This window comes from Sus scrofa, chromosome 13, assembly GCF_054392235.1.
Source record: "Sus scrofa isolate SSC_HxYL_T2T_F1_AM1 chromosome 13, Sscrofa_HxYL_maternal_Yorkshire_Landrace_v2.0, whole genome shotgun sequence".
In the NCBI taxonomy this organism is placed as follows: Eukaryota; Metazoa; Chordata; class Mammalia; order Artiodactyla; family Suidae; genus Sus; species Sus scrofa.
Window position 1 is genome coordinate 125,077,216 of NC_139395.1, and position 23,951 is coordinate 125,101,166.

At 41.2% G+C, this 23,951-nt stretch overlaps 1 protein-coding gene across 17 annotated transcripts in view; it reads right to left on the reverse strand.

The window, feature by feature from the left end:
• Window positions 1-21,853, reverse strand: part of PLD1 (phospholipase D1) — a 224,320-nt gene extending 202,467 nt beyond the window's left edge. For 16 of the 17 annotated variants that reach the window (XR_014822370.1, XR_014822368.1, XR_014822373.1 and 13 more), the window contains exon 1: window positions 21,610-21,691. The gene's annotated coding sequence lies outside the window, so the exon portion shown is untranslated. 17 annotated transcript variants of the gene reach the window in all.
• Window positions 21,854-23,951: the final 2,098 nt, after the last annotated feature.

The window sequence follows — 23,951 nt, forward strand, 5'->3', positions numbered from 1 at the left end:
CAAAGAAGACATACAGATGGCCAAAAAACACAGGAAAAGATGTTCAACATCACTAATTATTAGAGAAATTAAAATTAAAACTACTATGTAAACTACCAGCTTATACCAGCCAGAATGGCCATCATCAAAAAGTCTACAAACAGTAAATGCTGGAGAGGATTTGGAGAAAAGGGAATCCTATTACACTGTTGGTAGGGTTGTAAATTGGTGCAACCACTATGGAAAACAGTAAGAAGATTCCTCAAAAAACTAAAAATAGAATTACCTTTTGATCCAGCAATCCCACTCCTAGGCATCTATACAGAGAAAACCATACCTCAAAAAGATACATGTACCCCACTGTTCACTGTAACACTATATACAATAGCCAAGACATGGAAGCAACCTAAATGTCCATCGACAGAGGAGTGGATAAAGAGGATGTAGTGCATATAATGAAATACTACTCAGCCATCAAAAGGAGAAATAACAGCATTTGCAGCAACAAGGATAGACCTAGAAATTATGCTAATAAGTGAAGTTAGTCAGACAGTGAGACACAAACGTCATATGCTATCACTTGTATGTGGATTATTTTAAAAAAGGATACAATGAACTTCTTTGCAGCACAGAAACTGACTCAAAGACTTTGAAAACTTAGGGTTACCAAAAGAGACAGGTTGAGGGGGAGGGAAGGACTGGGGGTTTGGAATGGAAATGTTGTAAAATTGGGTTGTGATTGATGGTTATACAACTATAAATATAATAAAATTCATTGAGTTCAAAAAAAAAGATGCTTAATAAGAAAGTGAAGTTCTGGGATATGCCCTCATTATTTCACTTTCCTCTTACTTCATATTGTCATAGGAAAGCATCAAATATCCCCCCCCCCTTGTCAACTGTAACCAGAGGATGGCTATGGATACAAAGAGTTCATTGAAAACCAATAAAAACCTGTCAGAATCGATTATCTATATGGACTTTACAATAAAGAGTATTATCTACTTTATTATTATTTGTAAATTGTATATATACATCCTTTATATCAGTACAATTTATTACTAATACACACCCACACAGACATTTATTTTCCTGAAGAGGTGGCTGTTAAACATTTACCAGCACAGCATTGTATAAATCTGATTAGTGGTTCCTTTGTTCAAAATCCCTCAATGGCTCCCTTTATCAGTCATCTTTTAACCATGACTTCAAAGCCTCTCAAACTCACCTTGCATTCCTGCTATTGCAGTTCTATGAAGAATCCAACCAGCTCCACACAGTGCAACCAGACAAAACCTCTCTAGCCCAAGCCCCTTTGATGCCATTTTCATGAGGTGCCCATGGGAACCTGCCTGGGTCAGATGTACCTTGCCTGAAAAGGCGGGGGCTGCCTTTAATTGATGGGAGAAGAGAAACATGAATCAAAGCTTCTCCCATTTTTTTCTCCAGTTAAACTGTGCCAAATGCACTTCATAAAGTTTCTCCTAAGATTCCTTGGAAACAAACGACCAGTTGCTTATAGCAATGGCCAACTCAATAAACTCCCCTTTTTGTTGGCTTTGCCTCCTTCCGCTTGTGACTCTTTCTGGTCCTTCACTTCTGCTCCCCAAATGGCCTTCTCAAGTAAACTATGGCATGAGACTCTCCCTCGAGATAGAGTCCAAGCTCTTTATCTTACCAGTAATGGCCTCTCTCTCCCTCTCCTGCTTCATTTCCTAGCATTTTTTAGCACACGCTAGTCATAAGAATACACATACTCTTTCCCATCTCTGATGCTTTGTTCTGCTTAGAATTCTCCCCAAAAGGGTGTACAAAAAAGTTAAAAAAAAAAGGCTACTACAGCCACCAGCTTGCAAATGAAGAAACTGAGTCCCAGAGTACAGCAACTGGCACAAGGTTTTCAATGGCTAATTTAAGACAGCTGAAAACTCTTCTCATTCTTATGGGCTTCTGCTTCTGGTTCCTAAAATGTCCATGAATATCTCTATTCTAGTCCTGAAAGTCTACTTAATTAAATGTTTCCTCTTTCAACCTCCCTGGATACAAGGATTTCCATTTCCCTTTAAACTACGACTTTTTATTGCCTGAATCATTTTGTCTCTCCCTAAAGAAGGAGATAATAATTGACTTTTACTCAATGATTCAACCCAATTCCTCAAACATTTGCTGGCCACTTTATACAAGAACTTATGATGAGTACAGTGAGGAAGGAAAAAAATGAATAAGACATGTTCTTTGCTCAAAAGGAGTTTGTAATTCAGTAAGAAAGCCAGGGTTGCACACAAATATACCACTACACTGTGTGATCCAAATAATGGAAGAATGAGTCCAGAAGTTTTAAATTATTTGCTATACTTATTTTTAAAAATATATATGTATATGTAGAACACATATCCAAAAAACATTCATATGCATAATACATAAATGAAGAGCAAGTCAACACACTAAGAAAACTAGAAGCAAAATGAAGAAAAGCTCAAAAAGAAGGCTATATACAGATGTAAATATTTTAGACCTAATATTAACCCAAATGGACCAATCAACAAATATATGAGTACCTGTCATACACAAGGCATTTAATTTTTGTACAAATATATTCTTTAATATTTTAGACAATCAGCAACCCTCATAACATTGGTTACAATTATACAGACAGATACCTTTAAGGGCATCTGATCAAGTTCCCTCCTCAAGAAACCAAGGTCCCAACCACTAGGTTCCTTTTCTTATACAACCCATTTCACCTGAGAGATCCAGCCACCCTCATTCTTTCCCAGTGACTCAGACTTGAATCCTTCATCTCTCTTGACCTTTTCATCTCCCTCACCCCCAGAAACCAATCAACTACCAAATCTGTGGCTTCTGCACAAATCAATCCCACAACAACATCCTTCCCACCTTTGTGATCTTCTTGCTTGTGGATTGGGCTGCCCTGGTAATCACTTACTGGCTCTCCTGAAGTCAGTCCTCCTCCTTCCAAGCCATCCATACTATGCCAGAGTTGCCCTTCTTAAGCATGGCTCTAAGCATCTGTTCCCCTTGCTACCAAAATACAAAACCCAAGAACAGGTTGAGCTTAACTTTCCAGCGCTCTCATTCCCAATTCCATCAGTTTCTGGTTGTCTTCCACCCCGCAACCAAGGCTAAAGTCCATCTAGACCACACCCCTATTCCTATGAACAGTCTGCACTCCCCACCCCCCATCAAGAGATTGCGATGGCGCCAGCCTCCAAAACACCCTACCTGTCAAGGCTTTATCCATTTGTCAAGATCCTGCTTAACCTCTCCCTCTTCCATTAGAGCTTCTCAGATCTCCAGCTGCTCATTAATCTTTTGACCCACTTCTCCACACTCTGTTTCCCACTGCACATTACTTGAACTTATTTCACAGCTTTTAATCTTTGAATTGTGGTTACTGATGTGTCAGCTAAACCATTAGATCAGTGGTTCTCAAATCGTGGTCCCCAAACTAGCAGCATCAGCAGCATCTGGAAACTTGTTAGAAGTGCAAATTCTCCACCCAGCCCAGACCTACTGAATCAGAAATGCTAGGGTGAAGCCCAGCACTCTGTGTTTTGATAAGCCCTCCAGGGGATTCTGGTGCACAGTGGAGTGTGAGAACCACTGCACTAGACCGTAAATCCCCCGAGGGCAGTGACAGGGACCAAGATGAATTCATCCCAACTCCAAAGGCATGGCCTGAAACAGACAAAAGTACCAGTGGAATTTCCAGTAATAAATTGTCCAGGGTCACAATAAGTGAGGGGCAGGAACAAAAATCAGAACTCAGATGATCTGGAATACCAGACCAGAGTTCTTTGCAGCATGTCTACAGTTTCTAATAGTGAATTTAGACCATGTAATCCATGCATAACGGAGTTCCCATTGGAGCTCAGTGGGTTACAAGTTCGACTAGTATCCATGAGGATGAGGGTTCGATCCCTGGTCTCACCCAGCGGATTAAGTTTCTGGCATTGCAATGAGCTGTAGTGTAGGTCACAGACACAGCTTGGATCCCGCGTTGCTACAGCTGGAGCGTAGGCTGGTAGCTGTAGCTCCAATTCAACCCTTAGCCTGGGAACTTCCATATGCGGCAAGAGCAGCCCTAAAAAGAAAAAAAGCAAACAAAGATATCCATGCATAAAAAGCTATGTGGAGTAGAAAATGTATTTACATTACCTAACAATCACAGATGTGTAACAACAAATCAGATCATTTTCAATGTCATCTTCAAAGCGATAAATTAGTTGAGCTGGCCAAGAAGGTTTGCTTAGAGATGCCCTGTTTGCATGAAAGCAGAAATCCCACAGGAACTGAAGAAAAAGCAGTCACTGAATTTTTGTTCTTCAAACTTCTCACAGAACTCACTATTAACAAGTAAATTAGGAGTTCCCGTCGTGGCACAGTGGTTAACGAATCCGACTAGGAACCATGAGGTTGTGGGTTCAATCCCTGGCCTTGCTCAGTGGGTTAAGGATCTGACGTTGCCATGAGCTGTGCTGTAAGTTGCAGACATGGCTTGGATCCCACGTTGCTGTGGCTCTGGTGTTGGCCAGCGGCTACGGCTCTGATTCAACCCCCAGCCTGGGAACCTCCATACGCCTCGGGAGCGGCTCAAGAAATGGCAAAAAGCCAAAAAAAAAAAAACAAGTAAATTATACTCACAGAACGATTATTAGTGGTAAACTCAGAAGGTTTTCTTTTTAAAAACACATTATTCTATATTGTGGATATCTTTCTTTTGAATGCATGTTTTTAAGTAAGCATATTTTTTTAAGTAAGCAGCTTTTGACCAAAACATATGCAACTATTCTAATAATATGGAAAAATTGGCATGTACTGATGTAAATACATTTCTCATTTGTGTGGGGCCTCCTATTTAAAATTGAAGTTGGCTAATTTTTTTTTAGAGTTCACCCCTTTTCTCTCAATCTTTAGAATTTTTAGAGGCTTACTATTTCTTAAGTGCTGTTCCTCCTTATGAGTTTTGTGATGGCTGTCATATGAGAATAGTAAAACCCATTTCTGTGTTTTCATGACTTATTTGTAAAATTAAACAGTAGATAAATGTAAGTATCACTGACCCTTACGATGTGAAACCCAAAGAAACTTTAAAGGGGAGGAAAAAGCGCTCAGGCCACTGAATTCAGGTAACATTCATACTTGTATAAGACTGTCCCATTGTTTGTTTGTTTGTTTTGTTTTTGGTTTTTTTTTGTCCTTTTGTCTTTTTTAGGGCCATTCCCACAGTATATGGAGATTCCCAGGCTAGGGGTCTAATCAGAGCTGTAGCCTTCGGCCTACACCACAACCACAGCAATGAGGGATCCAAGCCACATCTGCAACCTACACCACAGCTCACAGCAACATCGGATCCTTAACCCACTGAGCAAGGGCCAGGGATCGAACCCACAACCTCATGGTTCCTAGTTGGATTCGTTAACCACTGTGCCACGATGGGAACTCCAAGACTGTCCCATTGTTATATAGTCATGTGGATGAAAAATATTGCCTGCCATACCAGTAAGCAAAGGATGTTAGAGCCATTAAGCCAACAGCCACTGCAGCCACCCCAACTGTGCACCCCGAGGAGATTCAGGATGGAGAAAGCCGTAGGTAGTTAAGGTGCTTATCAAAGGAATGATTTCAGTGAGCCCATACTCTTACATCTTCCCATACAAAGAGCTAAATTCATCAACTTGAGATATCTGGTTTTAATTAATGATACTCTTTGGATGTTCTGACTACCTGGTTTTAGTTACAAAAACTCATATATCCTGTTTCTCCTCCCTTACCTTTTCGGAGCAGTCCTTCAGAGCTACTTGGGAGGCTGTCTTCCCAGCTTTAGTCAGTTTTGTCCGCCAAATAAAACATAACTCTCAACTTTCAGACTGTGTATTTTTTTCAGTCAACAATCAGCAACAGTAAGAATGTGAGTTAGATAAGACTGAAGTGGACTGCATAAAATGCTGAGAGGTGCGGCAGAACTAAATGATGAGGGTGTTGGTTCAATGAACTATGATCACTTAAACATCCTTTACTCATATAACTAACTCTGAACGCATTTTTGCAGCATGAAGCAATGGATCTCCACTTTGAAGAAAACCAAGCCTACATTTTGGGTAACAATGTCCTCCAGGTTTCCCTCTAAGGGGAAGAGGCCCCAGGGTGGCTGCTGAGCCCAGACGCCAATTGAGGACCTGCCTCCAGCTGGGGTGGGAGTCACCATCCTCTCTGTCCTGGAGCCCTGCAGTCCCTTTTGCTCCACATCAGTTCTGGAGGCTGTGGTGAAGAGGACTCAAGGCTAAAGAAACCCAGGCCTTATCTGAAGCCATGCCTCTCCCTCCCTGCCCCAGACCCAGCTTGGTTTGTGAGCCATGACAAGAAAGAGAAGTTATATTCATCATTTCTGTCATTCCTGCTCAATGAACATACGGTCACCTTAAGTTATGGACAAATTTCATAGGCTTCCTGAGCCCTTGGCCCTAGGACATCGGGGTATAAGGAAACTTTTACTGCATAGAACTCATCAGATTAAAGGTCTATGACTAACAAATAAACACATTAATTGATTTAAAAAAAACCTGGATGGAACTAGAAGACGGTGTCAATACAGGCACTGATTTGATTAGAAAGAATAAGAATGGAAAGTTTGCTCTGATTGTGCTAAAATAATTCTAATTACAGTCAATTAAGTGAGGTGCTTATCCTTTATGCTCTACTTGTGCTTAATTACCGTATAATATAATAATTACTTCTCAACACATTCTAAATAAATACTGTGTCTTTTATTTGATTATAGTAGATAATTCTTCAGACCTGTCTAGCCAGATCTCAAGGCCCACCTCATACTGGTGCTGTAGTTTATCAGCAGAGTCTTTTTTGCCAATGGAGTGCTCAGCATGCACTTGTGCAGCTAAGCTGTGGTTCTGCCCATATAGAACTTGTGGCCTATTCTAAGTTGTGTCTGATCCTGCTGAATAGCATTGAGAACTTTGTCTAGATACTCATGTTGCAACAGAAGTAAGGGTGGGGGAAAAAATGTAATTGTAATGTATACATGTAAGGATAACCTGACCCCCTTGCTGTATAGTGGGAAAATAAAAAAAAAAAAAAAAAAAAAAAAAAAAAAAAGAACTTGTGGTCTAATGCAGTCAGTTGAAGGCTGAACTTCATCATGCAGCCGGTCCTGCCAGGCTGCCTGAAATAAGCTGAGATTTTGGTTTTGGTTTTTGATTTGGGTTTTTTGTTTGTCTGTCTGCTTGCTTGCTTGCTTGCTTTTTAGGGCCGAACTCGTAGCGTATGGAAGTTCCCAGGCTAGGGGTCCAACCCCAGCTGTAGTTGACGGGCCTATGTCATAACCACAGCAACTCCAGATCTGAGCTGTCTGCAACCTACACCATAGCTCATGGAAACGCAGGATCCTTAACCCACTGAGCAAGGCCAGGGGTCCAACAAGCATTTCCATGTATGCTAGTGGGGTTTGTAACCCGTTGAGCCACAAGGGAAACTCCAGCCAGGCTGGTGTTTTGTAATGATAACATGTCCCATTTTTTCATGCTAGTGATTTTGAATCACTCTCGGTTTCAGGGGCAAGCTAGGATTGAGAGCAGCTGGAGTCAGAGGTATAGAGAGCAAAGCTCTGGGACTTCTCCAAACTCCACTTTCAATAAAAGACTCTGCTGATAAACTCTACAGCTCTAGCAAGAGCATCACTGTTGCAAACATAAGGTGATGGCTTTCACTGCCAGCCCTACTGGCCTTCCTTGGCCACAGATCTGCAAAATTACCTCCTCATTAGTCAAGTCTGTTTCCTGTGAGCTAGACAGGACAAGCACCTCTCACATGACTTTCTGCCTTCCTCTGTCTTACGGAGTGATGTATATTCCCCTCATCCCACCCAAAAACTGCCTCTAGTAGAACTCAGAAAAAGGGGAAAACAGGAGTTTCCCCAAACTGATCAGATTTATTTTGCCTTACTTTCATGTTGAATTGATCCATTTTATCACAGATTAATCACCCACAGGTCAAATGGGTGCAGCTGAATCAAGCCCTTATACATTCTGTATAACATTCACATATAGAGCTACAGGTTTTAATTCCCCCAGGTTGAAAGTGGCCCTTGCTCTAAATGGCAGTAATATCTCAGCAATGAATCATTGTCATAAAGGTAACATTTATGGAGTCATAAAAGTAACATCTATGGAGTCAGGAAAGAACAACTGGGAACATAGATGAATCACTTGGGAACCCAAGGTTCACACTAACAGCATATACTTATGTAGCATTTGGAGAATTATTTAACAAGCAATTAGTGAGCACCTATAACATGCCAGGCAAGTCCTAGCTCTCACGGAGCTTGTATTCTTATGCAGAAAACACAATGTTCAAGACAACAAGACATGAAGAAGAATCCGGACGGTGATAAGTGCTGGGCTGAAAATCGTCCATGGTAGGAGGCTAGGACGATGACACTGTGAGCAACGCAATGCAGACTGAGGAGGAGGCAGGGAAAGACTTTCCAGAGAGGTAACATTTGAACTTCTTGCCACTAACCCAAATGCCAAAAAGATGCAAGCCATGCAAAGACTTGGGAGAAGAGTATTCCAGGCAGAGGGAATGGCACAACGCAAAGACCCCAAAATGGAAATGGATTGGTGTGTTCCAGAAACAGAACCCTCCTGACAATCCCCAGAGATGAGCAACCTATAGTTCAGAAAACTGAAAACTGAGGCTAAAGTAGAAATAAACCCAGCACAGCCAACTCCCCTGCTCATCTCCATGCAGCACGCAGAGCTGTCTCCTTAGGTGGGAATCCAGGCCCCAAAAGAACTGAGATCAGGGAATCAGGTCCTTGTATAAGAAATAGGTTCTCACACACAGAGTCAGCCTCTGAAAGCTGTTTCCCGGGAAGAGAATTTAAAGCCAAACAAACATGAAGGCTCCCACGCAATGTGGCCAGGGCCCAGCAACCCAAATGACTTGATACTACACAGGGCAATGAGGCCCCAAGGCTGGCCAGCGAGGGCCCACAGGAGGGGCACAGCAGGTGCATGAGATGATCAAAACCCCCAAGAGAACTTCCAAAATACTGCAGAGTCTCCCCCACCCTGAGAAGCCCAATTTAGTCGGTATGTGATAGAACTTGGGAGTCTGAGTTTAAATAAGTCCCCAGGTGATTTGGTTTAGCCAGACCTTGGAATCCCTGTGATTTGGAGTGAGGAAAGGCTAGGCTCTCCCTGAACTAAGAATCCTATCTCTACAAAAGAATAGAATCAAGGATTAAAATGAATGCAGTTGAGATAAAAATGTATGAAACCACCTGACTAGTATCCATGAGGATGCAGGTTTGATCCCTGGCCTCGCTCAGTGGGTTAAGGATCCCACGTTGCTGTGGCTGTGGTGTACGCCAGCAGCTGCAGGTCTGATTCAACCCCTAGCCTGGGAACTTCTATATGCCGCAGGTGTGGCCCTAAAAAGCAAAAAAAAAAAAAAAAAAAAAAAAAACAAAACAAAAAAAAGTATGAAAACAACCAAAACTGTACCAGATAATAGGAACCAACACTTAAGAACATGACAAGGGTGTATTCCTTTCCCTCCAATCACATCTCCAAGTTTAGGAGATATTACCTCTGTTTTCAACATCACATGTATAATATAAGTTTAAAAACTAAACTTAGGTAACCTGATTGTTAATATTTAACCATTGGCTCATGAAATTCCTAAAAGTTTAAATAAAATCAACCTTCAATATGAATCAGTTCCAGGGCACCACTGGCAAAAACTGAAACAATCAACAGTCCATTGCCTTGCCTCGACTTTCCCTTTTGGCATCCTTGGTCTTCTTTTCCCCACAGTGAGGGCACAGCATCGCCTTCGCATCTGTTTTCAGGAGCCTCCTGTTTCCTTCTAGCAGTTGAGGGGCAGCTGGTGACAGGAGGCAGGTTGGGAGGGGAGATTGAGAGGAAGCAGCTGACTCACTGGCCCCATCTAGGAATCCTCAAGAAGAACTGCTCTGCTCGGGGTGTTCTACATGCTGGGGCTTCATAGCAGAGCTCATTCAGAAAAGTGGTTCTTGGCATGGGAAGAACCCCAAGTGGTTCAGCAGTGGTGGGAAATAGTAACTAAAAAAATTTTTAAGGGTGGAAACTGCTGGTGTTGGTTACTGACATATAGTCCACACTTCCACCCATGATTCATGTGGATATGGGTTACCCACGCCCTAGAAAGCTGATGGTGCCACGATGCCCTCCTTCCATTTAATATGAAGCTAAAGAACATGATGGGAAGGGTGATTTTCCAAACACAGTATGAGCTGGTTCACCCTAACCTGGAAAGTACTCTCTATTCTTAATACTAAATACATTTGTTTTTTCTTTTTAGGACCGCACCTATGGCATATGGAAGTTCCTGGGCCAAGGATCGAATCAGAGCTATAGCTGCTGGCCTACACTACAGACACAGCAACACAGGATCAGAGCCCAGTCTGCGACCTACACCACAGCTCACAGCAACACTGGATCCTTAACCCACTGAGCGAGGCCAGGGATTGGACCCAAATTCTCACAGACACTGTGTCAGGTTCTTAACCTGCTGAGTCACAACGGGAATTCCTAAATACATTTTAAAAATACACCTCTATGACTTTGGGATGGTTCCCCAGAGGGAAAGTTCCAGTCACCAGGAGGACACACTTACCTAGGTTACTTCCTCCCACTATTAGAGAAGAAAGCCCCCAACTTGGTGTTTTTGACAGATAAGTTCCATCTAAGGGAGAAACTTGAGACAATGGCTTCCAGCAGTCTTCTCTCCCAGTATCTCACTCCAATTCTAAGTAGAGGAGGAAGGCACAGGACAGGGGAGGCAAAGTGTTTCAGAGCACTCCCTCCCCAGGGAGCTTAAAATAATGTAAGGATTCTAGTCTATAGAAACTATCATTAAAAAAAAAAAAATTAATTAATTAATTAATTAAAATTCACCTCTATACATACACTCATAGGTAAAGCACAATGCATCGTGCTTCTACTAAATGCCATGCTATGCTTATAAGTTAAGAAAAATCAAATTTTCTACCTCATGTCAAAACGCACATCCTCAAAGCCTGCTTATCAAAGGTATATAGTCCATTCTCTCCGACTATAACCAGCTTTGTTGTCAGAAGTCTTCCTACAGCTTCTCACTGCTGAGATCTCATGGAAGGCACTTCTCACTCAAGAATCCCTCCCAGGAAAAATTAATTTCTCCCCTGTCCCTATTCCCATAGAGCCCCGTCTCCATGTCTATTCTAGCAGCAATTCCAGTTTGCTTGGTTATTTATGCATGTCACTCCTGCCAGATTTGGGGTGGAGCAGGGAGGGTAATGTGAAAGAGGGGAACCTAGCACTTATTGGGTCATTTCCATGTTCCAGGCTCTAAGCTAAATACTTGATAGGCATTGTTTCCTATAGTCCTCACAATAATCCTTTGAGATACTATTTTAGCCCCACAATAATCCTTTGAGCTACTATTTGAGATATTATTTTTAGCCCCACTAGACAGGGAGACCAAGACAAGGGAGTTTTTTTTAAATCAAATATATATATATATTTTTTTGGCTTTTTAGGGTCTCACCTGCAGCATATGGAAGTTCCCCAGCCAGGGGTTAAATTGGAGCTACAGCTTCTGGCCTGTGCCACAGCCACAGCAACTTGGGATCCAAGCTGCATCTACAATCTACACCAGAGCTCACGGCAATGCCAGATCCTTAAACCACTGAGTGAGGCCAGGGATCAGACCCACATCCTCATGGATACTGGTCAGGTTTGTTACCACTAAGCCATGATGGGAATTCCAAGACAGGGGATTTTAAAGTTATTTGTCTCAGGCCATATGGGGCTAGAGTCCTCAGGATCTACCCCTGGTATATGGAAGTTCAAGGACTGAATCTGAGTCACAGCAGTAGCAACATCAGATCCTTTAACCCACTTCGCAGGGCTGGGATCAAACCTGCACTTCCTTAGTGACCTGAGCCCCTGCAGTCGGTTTCTTAACCCACTGGGCAACAGCAGGAACTCCTCCCCCTCCCTTTTTTGTTTTTAAATCTTTTCGACATTGCAATCATGTTACTACAAAAAAAATATACTTCGCTTCCAAATCCTGTACCCTTACCCGAGCTTATGTTTTTATTCTAAAGTGGAAATAATGATGAGATTTTAAAAAACAGTATCAAACCACATCTTCAATTTATTTATTTTTTCCTACTCCTAGCATCTTGTATCAAATCCGCCCCCCCCGCCCCGGGGCTCTGCATATTTGTACTACTATTCCCGCACATATCTGAAAATCTTTTCCTGCTCTAAGCCATGGAATTGCATCTCAATTCCCAATCTCCTTATTTCAAAGAACTCCTTCATCGGAACTTGGGTAGAGAACACTGCAGAAAAAGGTCAATAAAGTGAGTGTAGCTGCTAATCCAAAATGCCACGCACTGTCCACTCCACATCTACAGATTAATGTGTAAAAATAGTTAAATAGCACAGCAGAATAAATAAGTAAAACATTAACCATAAAAGCCTTCTTTTCTGGAAATATCTACTTTTTTAATAAAATGAATCACACCATCTTCTTTTACTTATTAAACTCACCCTTTGATTTAGCTCACCTGTTGTTCACTATGGCAGACAGTGAAGACACAAAAATGCAAAAACACAATCTGTGACCTCTCACAGTTAGGACAGGTGATAAAATAATTTCAAACCCAGTGATTCTAATATCATCTACATGTAGAATCCATTCAGATAAAAGTAGTGTAGGGAGTTCTCTTGTGGCCCAGTGGATTAAGGATCCAGCATTGTCACTGCAGCAGCTCAGGTTGCTGCTGTGGCTCAGGTTAAATACTTGGCCAAGGAACTTCCACATGCTGTGGGTGCAGAAAAAAAAAAAAAAAGCGGTGTAAACAAAAATAGGTTGGCATGAAGATCCTAAGCAGAGGCTAAGAGTTCCCTGGTGTCTCCTTGTCCACATGCTTTTTTGACTAGCAACGGCTTTAAGCAACATTAAGATCACCTCAAGACTGGACTTCCTGTCATGGTGCAGCGGAAATGAATCCAGCTAGGAACCATGAGGTTTCAGGTTTGATCTCTGGCCTTGGTCAGTGGGTTAAGGATCCAGCATTGCTGTGAGCTGTGGTGTAGATTGCAGAAGGGGTTCAGATCTGGTGTTGCTGTGGCTGCAGCTGTGGTCAAAGCTGTAGCTCCAATTAGACCCCTAGCCTGGGAACCTCCATATGCCTTGGGTGCAGCCCTAAAAAGCAAAAAAAAAAAAAAAAAAAAAAAAAATCACTTCAGGATAAAGACATGAAGACTGCTATGAAGAAACAGTATGGAGCTTCCTCAGAAAACGAAATACAGAACTATCATAAGATCCTGCAATCCCACTCCCAGACATCTAGCTGGACAAAACTATAATTCAAAAAGATACATGCACCCCTATGTTCACAGCAGCACTATTCACAATAACCAAGATATGGAAACAACCTAAATGTCCATCGACAGACAAATGGACCAAGAAGATGTGGTACATATAAACAATGGAATACTGCACAGCCATAAAAAAGGACAAAATAGTGCCATTTGCGGCGACATGGATGCAGCTAGAGATTCTCATACTAAGCGAAGTAAGTCAGAAAGAGAAAGACAAATACCCTATGATATCACTTATATGTGGAATCTAAAATATGGCACAAATGAACCTATCTACAAAGTAGAAACAGGCTCACAGACATGTAGAACAGATTTGTGGTTGCCAAGGAAGGAGGGAGAAGGAATGGGATGGACAGGGAGTCTGGGCTTAGTAGATGCAAACTATCACACTGAGAACGGATAAGCAGTGAGGTCCTACTACACAGCACAAGGAACTATATCCAGTCTTTTAGGATAGACCATGATGAAAGATAATATAAAAAAGGGAATGTGTGTGTGTGTGTGTGTGTGTGTATACACATACATGACTGGGTCACTTTGCTTTACAGTGTAACATGGCAAAATACTATAAATCAACTATACTTTAATAAAAAAAGAAAAAAGGAAAAAAGATAAAGATTTGAACATAGGACTTAAAACTATACAACTCCTAGAAGAAAACATAGGCAGTATGCTCTTTGACAATGGTCTTGGCGATATCTCTCTGGATATTTCTCCTCAGGTAAGGGCAACAAAAGCAAAAATAAACAAGTGGGTCTACATCAAGCTAAAAAGCTTCCGTACCTGGTGCTGGGAAAACTGGACAGCCACATGGAAAAGAATGAAATTAGAACACTCCCTAACACCATACACAAAAATAAACTCCAAATGGATTAAAGACCTAGATATAAGACCAGACACTATCAAACTCTTAGAGGAAAACATGGGCCAAACACTCTCCAACATAAATGACAGCAACATATTCTCAGATCCACCTCTTAGAATAACGATAGTGAAAACAAAAATAAGCAGATGGGACCTAATTAAACTTAAGAGTTTCTGCACAGCAAAGGAAACCCTAAACAAAACAAAAAGACAACCCATAGAATGGGAGAAAATCTTTGCAAATGAATCGACTGATAAAGGATCAATCTCCAAAATTTATAAATACCTTCTGCAGCTCCATACCAAAAAAACAAACAACCCCATCAAAAAATGGGCAGAAGATCTAAACAGACAGTTCTCCAAAGAAGACAATATGGATGGCCAAAAAACACATGAAAAGATGTTCAGCATCACTCATCATTAGAGAAATGCAAATCAAAACCACTATGAGGTACCACCTTACACCAGTCAGAAGGGCCATCATCAAAACATCTACAAACTATAAGTGCTGGAGAGGGTGTGGAGAAAAAGGAACCTTATTCCACTGTTGGTGGGATCGTAAATTGGTGCAAGCACTGTGGAAAACAGTATGGAGATGCCTCAGAAAACTAAAATTAGAACTACCATTTGATCCAGCAATCCCACTCCTGGGCATCTATCCAGAGAAAACCACGACTCGAAAAGACACATGTATTCCAATGTTCATTGCAGCACTATATACAATAGCCAAGACATGGAAACAACCTAAATGTCCATCGATAGAGGAATGGATCAAGAAAACCTGGTACATATACACAATGGAATATTACTCAGCCATTAAAAGGAATGAAATAATGGCATTTTTAGCAACATGGATGGACCTAGAAATTATCATGCTAAGTGAAGTCAGTCAGACAATGGGACACCAACATCAAGTGCTATCACTGACATGTGGAATCTGAAGAAAGGACACAATGAACTTCTTTGCAGAACAGATACTGACTCACAGACTTTGAAAAACTTATGGTTTCCAAAGGAGACAGGTTGGGGGTGGGGGGGATATACTGAGGGTTTGGGATGGAAATGCTAAAAATTGGGTTGTGATGATCACCGTACAACTCTAAATGTAATAAATTCATTGAGTAATATAAAAAAATAAAAATAAATTAGTTATGGATAATAAAAAAATAACAAAATAACAACCTACCAAATGGGAGAAGATATTTATTTGCAAGTCAGTTATTTGATAAGGGGTCAATATCCAAAATATACAAAGAATTCATACAACTCAACAACAACAACAACAAAAACAACCTAATTTAAAAATGGACAATGGGAGTTCCTGTCCTGGCGCAGTGGTTAACGAACCCGACTAGGAACCATGAGATTGCGGGTTCAATCTCTGGCCTTGCTCAGTGGGTTAAGGATCCGGCATTGCTGTGAGCTGTGGTTTAGGTTGCAGACATGGTTCGGATCCGGCATTGCTGTAGCTCTGGCGGAGGCCGGTGGCTACAGCTCCAATTGGACTCCTAGCCTGGGAACCTCCATGTGCCTCTGGAAGCGGCCCTAGAAAAGGCAAAAAAAGATAAAAAAATAAAAAATAAAAAAAATAATAAAAATGGACAATGGAAATGAATCAACTTTTTTCCAAAGAAATCATACAGATGGCCAACAGGCACATGAAAAGATGTTCAAAATTACTGATTATTACGGAAATGCAAATCAAAACCAACAATTAGATATCAACTGTGTTGGAATGGCTATTACCAAAAAGGCAAGAAATAGGAGTTCCTGTCATGGCTCAGCAGTTAATGAACCCAGCTAGGAACCATGAGGATACAGGTTCAACCCCTGGCCTTGCTCAGTGGGTTAAGGATCTGACATTGCCATGAGCTGTGGTGTAGGTCGCAGATGCAGTTCGGATCTGGCATTGCTGTGGCTGTAGTGTAGGCTGGCAGCTGTAGCTCCAATTCAGTCCTTAGCCTGGGAACCTCCATATGCCTCGAGTGTGGCCCTAAAAAGCAAAAAATTAAAAAATTTAAAATTTTTTAAAGGCAAGAAATAACAAGTGTTGGTGAGAATGTGCAAAGGGATTAGTCTCATGCACTGTTGGTGGGAATGTAAATTGGGTCAGCTACTATGGAAAACAGTGTGGAGATTCCTCAGAGAACTAAGGATAGAGTTACCATATGATCTAGCAATCCCATTTCTGGGTATTTATCCAAAGAATTCAAAAACACAAATTCAAGAAGATATATGCACTCCTATATTTATTGCAGCATTATTTATAATGGCCAAGATATGGAAAAACCTAAGAACCCATCAATTAATGAATGGATGAAGAAGTTGTGGTATATACAATGTAATATTACTTAGTCATAAAATGATGAAATCTTACCATTTACACAAAATAAAGGGAATTGGAAGGTTAATATGCTCAGTGAAATAAGTCAGACGAAAGAAATAAAACTGTATTTCACTTATTTGTGGAATATAAAAAACAAAAAAGAAATGGACAAACCAACCAAACCAAACAGGTAGATACAGAGAACAGAGTAGTGGTTACCAGAGCGGAAGGACCAGGGGCTGGAGGGGTGGGCGGGAGGGGGGATGTCAAATGGATAAAGGGGGTCAACTGTATGGTGACAGATGGAAACTCAATTTTGGTGACTGTAGTGCATACAGAAGTAGAAATATACTTCGGGAGCTTGGGCTTATCAGACACAACTTAGAATAGATTTACAAGGAGATCCTGCTGAATAGCATTGAGAACTATGTCCAGACACTCATGTTGCAACAGAAAAAAGGGTGGGGAAAAAAATGTAACTGTAATGTATACATGTAAGGATAACTTGATCCCCTTGCTGTACAGTGGGAAAATAAAAAATAATAAATTAATTTAAAAAAAAGAAGTAGAAATATAATGTTGTACACACGGAAACATATAATGTTATAAATCAATGCTACCTTGATAGAAAATAACAATAATAAATAATCACTCCAGGATCAACCAAAGAAAGATCATTTTCAACTATGTTTGACATTTCAAAAGGTGTTGTTAAAAGGAACCATGGGGAAGCCTGGGCTTGTGTAAAGAAGTGAAAAAGATTTCAGCATCCTGTTGTCCCCTATGCTGGCTCCTCTCTCTGCACTGGTTTCTCCTTCCTTTTCCACTGCTTTCCTTTTCCTCTGTTTATTCCTTATTCTCCTTCATCCAAATGTACACTGTCTGTAAAAGCCTGCTTTGAAAAGAATCATGGTTGAATACTGAACTTAAAGTTTTCAGTTCTTAATACAAAGTTTGTCAGTTTATGCCCTTAGAAGTCTCCCTGTCTCAACAACACAATCTGCCCAATGAAGTTATTTTTATTTCCATGTTGCTCTTGGCTGATTTTCTTCTGTGCGTCAGAAGTTTTCAAAAGGTCCCCAACTCTAGATCCAAAAAGCTCAAAAAAAAAAGATTTGAGTACAGAATAAAATATTCCTCTCATCCAGGGGGAGCCCGAGGTCACAGCCATAACCAGCAATTGAAGAAGGAATTCAGGATTCTAGAGCCCTGAGCAGCAAGATTTTTTTTTAGGACCCATAGTCAGTCTTAGGCTTCTGCTTTGTCCACCCCTGACATAACCCAGGCCTTTATTTAACAGATTAGTTCTGGGATGGTCATAATGATTATTAAAATTTTGAAGCATTTCCCTTCTGATTGGCAAATAAGTCCACCCCCCAATAAACACACCGGTCTCCCCAGACCCTCCCAGGGTCCCTGTCCCAAGCTGTTCATAACCAAGAATAAAGGAGATCAGTGGAGGGCCTCCAGGACACTGCCCCACTGCTCACAGAGCTGGACATAACCACACTCCACTTTCATCTCCTCCACTGATGTGAACTGATTGTCTGGGTTGCACTTCAGTTGCAGTTATGTCCAATTGTTTATCCCCGAGAACAAGGACAAGATAGGAATGTAACAATATGAAAAAAGTTTATTTGATAGGAGGGTAGGTTCTCAGGTTATAATTTTTTGGTAAGATAGCAGTGCCAAAACCCTGCATTAAAGATACCTGAGATGGAACTCCAGCTCTGCCATGGGCTAGCTGTACGACCTTGCTGTGCCTCAAATTATCTCATCTATAAAATGAGGATGGTAGGACTATTATCTACTCCACAGGACTGTTTTGAAAATAAAATGTGTTCACGTTTGCAAGATGCTTAGAACCGTGCCTGGCGAACAGTAAACACCTTTAAGTGTCGATTAAGCAAGAAAATCATTTTATTCTGTCGCAGAGTATGTGTTCAATAAATTCAAAAATTAGGCATTACACAACACAAAGGAAAAATATAACAGTGACACTATGAAACACTTACATAGCATACACTGTTGTTCAATAACCCAGCACTAAAACATCTGGGATCCAGATTTTAACTGCACTATGGATTTAGGAAAACTAATATTCAGAATGCATTTCCATTGCAGCATGAGATATGGTTTATATGATCCCTTTTCTAATCAGAAATGTCACAGGCTTACGGGAAACTTAGGTTAGCAGTTTTAGCTTTTTTTCTTTCCTTCTTTCTTTCTTTCTTTCTTTCTTTCTTTCTTTCGTGCGCGCGCGCGTGTGTGTGTGTGTGTGTGTGTGTGTGTGTGTGTGTGTGTGGCACCCATGTTATATGAAAATTCCTGGCCAGGGATCCAGCCAGCACAGCTGCAACCTACACCACAACTGTGGCAACCCCTGATCCTTAACGCACTGCACTGGGTTGGGCCCAGGGATCCAACCCTCACCACCACAGAGACAAGGCCAGATCCTTTAACGGGCTGAGCCATAGCAGGAACTCCTACAAGTTGTTGCATTTTAACTCTGCAACAATATTCATTCACACCAGTGGCAGAAACTACATTTTATTTCACGGTGCTAAAATTTATAGGATTATAAACATAAAACTCTCACAGCTCTCACAGCTCCAGCTCCCCTCATCTACATGACTCAGACTAACTGCCAATTTAAAGGGCTATATCTTATGTGCTAGCTCCTCTGGCATACATCTTTAGTAAACACCTGGAGTGGAAAGGAAATTGCTACAACGTAGCCGCTAGCTTGATCAAAACTGCTTTTGGTTACTAAAAAGCTGTGGACAACCTAAGCTCAAGCATAATTTAGAAACACGCTACCTCACTGCTAAGAAGACAAAAGTATTTCATTTTTCTCTTAGATACTAAGGAGATGAAACTATCAACAATAATTCTCTTACTTGTTTCGCCCACTTGATGGCTAAACTTCACAGTAGCTTTACCTACAAATGGAAATAGCTCACAAGCTTATCCTTTCCTGATGGAGATTAAATTTACTAAATAGATTGAAGAAACACTGTAAATCAACTGTACTTTAATTTTAAAAAAGATTTACTTTTTTTTGGACTGTGATGATCATTATAAACTACAGATGTGATAAATTCATTTGAGTAATTAAAAAATTAAATAAATAAATAGATTTACTAAACAGAGTCTGGCTACAGCTTTCCACTTCTCTTCTTTAAAAATGAATTTCTCTAAAGCTATGAAAAGGAACTCAAACCTTGCTTAATGAGAAACCTAAAGCTTGCATCACAATCCTTATCAATAACATGTTATTAAAATCCAAAAGAAAGATGAAAAGAGTTTTGTAGAGGGATAGTCTTGATGGTAGCACAATAATGTGAAAGTACTTAATGACACTGAACTGTATACAAAAAAATGGTTAAAATGGCAGTTTACATTATGTGTATCTTTTTTTACTTTATATGTATCTTATCACAATAAAAATAAAATGAAATAAAATAACTTTAAAAACTCTGTAATAATTAAAGTTAAATGAATTTTATAACAATTTTTAATTAAGAAACACATTTAGTAATCAGACAACTTCCAAAGAACAGAGTCCCCACTACTTAGTTATAAGTCAATCAACCAACGTTACAGGTACTTCTCATCATGTTCCACAAATAGTCTGACATCATGGACAAACATGGTAAAGACACATCTTCCTCAAAGCCTTAACTACTCACATTTTTTTAATATGGATTGTGAATTATACCAGATCCTGAGAAGACAGGTTGGGAGCTCAACCAATTAGGGAAAAGATCCCCAAACGACATTTAAAGGCTGAGTGCAAATTCAAGTTAAAAGCCTGTGTACAATTCACTTTTATATATGTTATCATAAAACATTGAATACTGAAAGAAATTCTTTCTTAAATAGGCAGTGTGTAATTGTGGTGTCTGTTCATAGCTCAAGCTGTAGATTCTTTTCATGCCTTACATTTTCATTGCACTACCATTAACTAGCCATTAAACCCAACACAAAGGTCTCTAGGTGCCTGGACTCCCAAAAGCCCTGGGAAAGCACTCAAAAGGTGGTCTAAACTAATTGGCAGGCCCGGCAGGTAAAGTTTAGCGAATTCCTCATTCTGCGGAGAAACCTATGGGTAAGCAAACGTAGAAACCCTTGTCGTCCTTAAAAATCTACTTGCGTTTACTACTTTACAGAGGAAATAAAGAAGACAATAATCTGAGACTTGGAAAAGGAACAAATACAGGCGTGTCTGTAGTACTGAGCTGATTCCACAAGGGTTAGTTCCGAAGGGCGTCACAAAATCCTATCCGAGGCTTGGAGCACCGCCCTCTTGGATCCCAGACCTAAGCCACAAATTCGTTGAGATGGGGCGAGAAAAATAAATCTCTTTACACACGCCCAGCTCCTTGCCTCCTTTCCCTAGCCCCACCCTGGCGTCATCATCTCGTGGGCGCCCCCGCGAGCAGCTGTGTGGCCACACGCCAGGACGGTGCATCTGGCAGGCTGGGCTTTAAGCCTCGGAATGCAACACTTCCTGGTTGGTCTGGGATGCTAGTCCCATCGCACCCGCCATCCCGGTCATTTCACAGCGCACGCTAACCCCGGGCGCGCGAAGTAACACAGAGGCATCCAACACACGGCACTGGGGTCCCTGGCGGCGAGGTGGGTGGGTGCATCCTGCAGAGCACGCCCCAACTTCGGCCTGGAGCCAGAACGGTTCTGCGCTCCAGGCAGCCGCTCGCCCTGACAAAAGTGCGCGCCGAAGTTGTCAGCGTCCGCTCTGCAGGAACCCGGGACCAAGGCTTGCACAGGAGACCCCGTGGGGCTGCTAGGGAAGCCGGTCCTGCGAGGCCGCACGGCGCTGGCGCCGGCCGCCAACGCCACTGCCAAGGTCCCGTCCAACTTGGGCGGGGAGCAGCCAGCTGCCTGGGGCCGGCGGGAGGAGGGGCGGAGGGCGAGCGCGGGGGAATCCAGGCTCCCGGACCACGGCACGGCTCCTACCTGTGGAGCGAGGGCGGCCGCAGGAACCGGCACGGCGGCGGCGGTTTCTTGGGGCTCGGACGCAGCTGGCACCGCAGGAGGCGCGGGAGGAGGGAAGGAGGGAGGGCCTGACTGGGGACCGCGCTGTGCCGCCGCCCGGATTCGCGCAGGCCTGGCAGGGGTGGGGCGAGGTGGTGCCGGTCCGGGAGAGTCGCAGCGCAGGCTGGTCGCCCCGCTGGTCAGGAGGGCGCGGAAGCTGGTCCTCTTTCCTGGTCCCCGCTTCTGTTTCTCTTTTCTCCCAAAGTTTCATAACCCAGCCGCGTCAACCGAGGGCATATTCGCTAGCATTTTTATTGTATTATCGGGTCCTCTTGAGCCGCCCAGTGCCCAGGCACTGCTGTAGGAACTTTGTATCTAATCATAATCTATTGTAGCTGGTAACCACAATTGGTCTATTTTACAAGTAGGGATTAAGATTTAAAAAAAAAAAAAAAAGTGAAATAACTTGCCTGAGGTGACACAATTAAGGAGTTGGAGTTTTGTCGAAGTCATCTATAAGCTTTCTTCCAACTCCCTGGTGTAGATGTATCACTAATTTACAAGCAAGGACACTGAGGCAGAAAAGTGAAGTAACCAGCCTAAGATCACCCAACCAAGAACTCAGGAAACTGAACTTTGTGTCCTGATGTCTTTAAAGCTCGAGTAAGGTATAATTCAGAAATCTTAGTATAAAATAATAAATCAGGAGTAAAACATGGAAAATTCCCATTCCACCCATGGAACTGTTGTAATACAGCAGTTTTGATGGCCACTTAGAATAAAGTCCTAAGAAAAAAAGAACCACTTGTCATGTGGCTTGACTAGCAGCCCTTTTGAAATATAGCTTTGAATATAGGCCAGCTCCAACTTCATTACACAACATTGCCATTCTGCCAAAGCCGAAGGAAGCTATGGCCTCCACATACCCCAAACTGCTAATATTGATGGCCTCTATAAAACATTTAGTGGATATTGCACGGCCGAGACTGGCCGAGTTGCATAATCTTACTGAGCACATGGAACTATGTGAAATGAAAAATATAATATTCGACTCCAAAGTAGAGGAGGAGGAATGAAATTATAGTCTGGAACTCTTGTTTTCCTGTAACCTATAGTTGCTCAGCCCTCCCTGGACTGCATTTTTTTCCCTCTTGAGCACATCTTTTCCTAAGAAGAGTCACATAGCCTTCACTCTTTTCTTTGTTGACAAAAATGATTGATATCTTTTGAATCCTATGAGACTGACAGATTTTTACAATTAAACACATGGCTCTCTGAACAGAGTATTGCCTAAGAGGAATTTGGCAAGTATAAGACAAGCATGTTACCGAAAGGTTGAATACCCTTTCCTCCCCTTCTTTCTCAAGTTTTATTAGTCACAGATGATTTGATAAGTTTTATACATACAAGCAATGCACTCTTACAAGCTTGTATTTAGAAATTATAACACTTTTGATTGAGAAGCAGTGGGCTATAATATTGCGTCCCAAGGTTCTAAGTGTCATCATGAAAACATTTGGCAATAGGTTTTTCTATTAACTATAATTGGAAATAAAATATTTAAGTGCACTCACAGTAATAGAATTTCTGCTTCCCTGAACTAGAGGAATAAAATAGGAAAATGCCATATGTTGTTTAACGATAAACTTAAGCTATGGACTGTCAAAGATAAGCTTTATATATAGTACCATTCTGTAAGTAATTTTTCCTGAGAGATTTGCTGATTGTTAGTGGTTGTTTTTCCAAATCTTGCATATTGTCAGAGATGTCAAGAAAAAATGACTATGAAATCCTCTTGTATATCCATTTGGAAACATTTGACATTTTTATCAGACCAGTGGTATTCTAAATCCTCTTCAGTTTTAATCTTTTCTTAGTATAAAAGTAAATATATGCCCATTTTTATAATTTTTACATTTATGTTTTACAAAAATACAAGGTTTTGGAGATTATAGAAAGCAATTTTTTATTAAAATTACCTATAATCCTACCACATACCACTAATACCATTTTGTAATATTTCCTTTTTGTTTTCTCTGCATAAACATTTGTTTCAAAATTAACACCCCATTATAAAATTTAGAATCTTGTTTATCTCACTGAATATTTATAAATTGAGTATTTTTGCTGTCACTAAAATTTTCAATTTAGTGGTTGAAGAATTATTTACTATTTATTATTTGCTAATTGTTCTAATTATTTACTTATCTATTCATCTATTGATGGCTTTTAGGGTGTTTCCAGACCTTTTGGAAATTTTTAAGTCATTCTGAAATGAACACTGTGGATACCAATCTTTGTTGAGATTTAGAATTTTGAGGTGA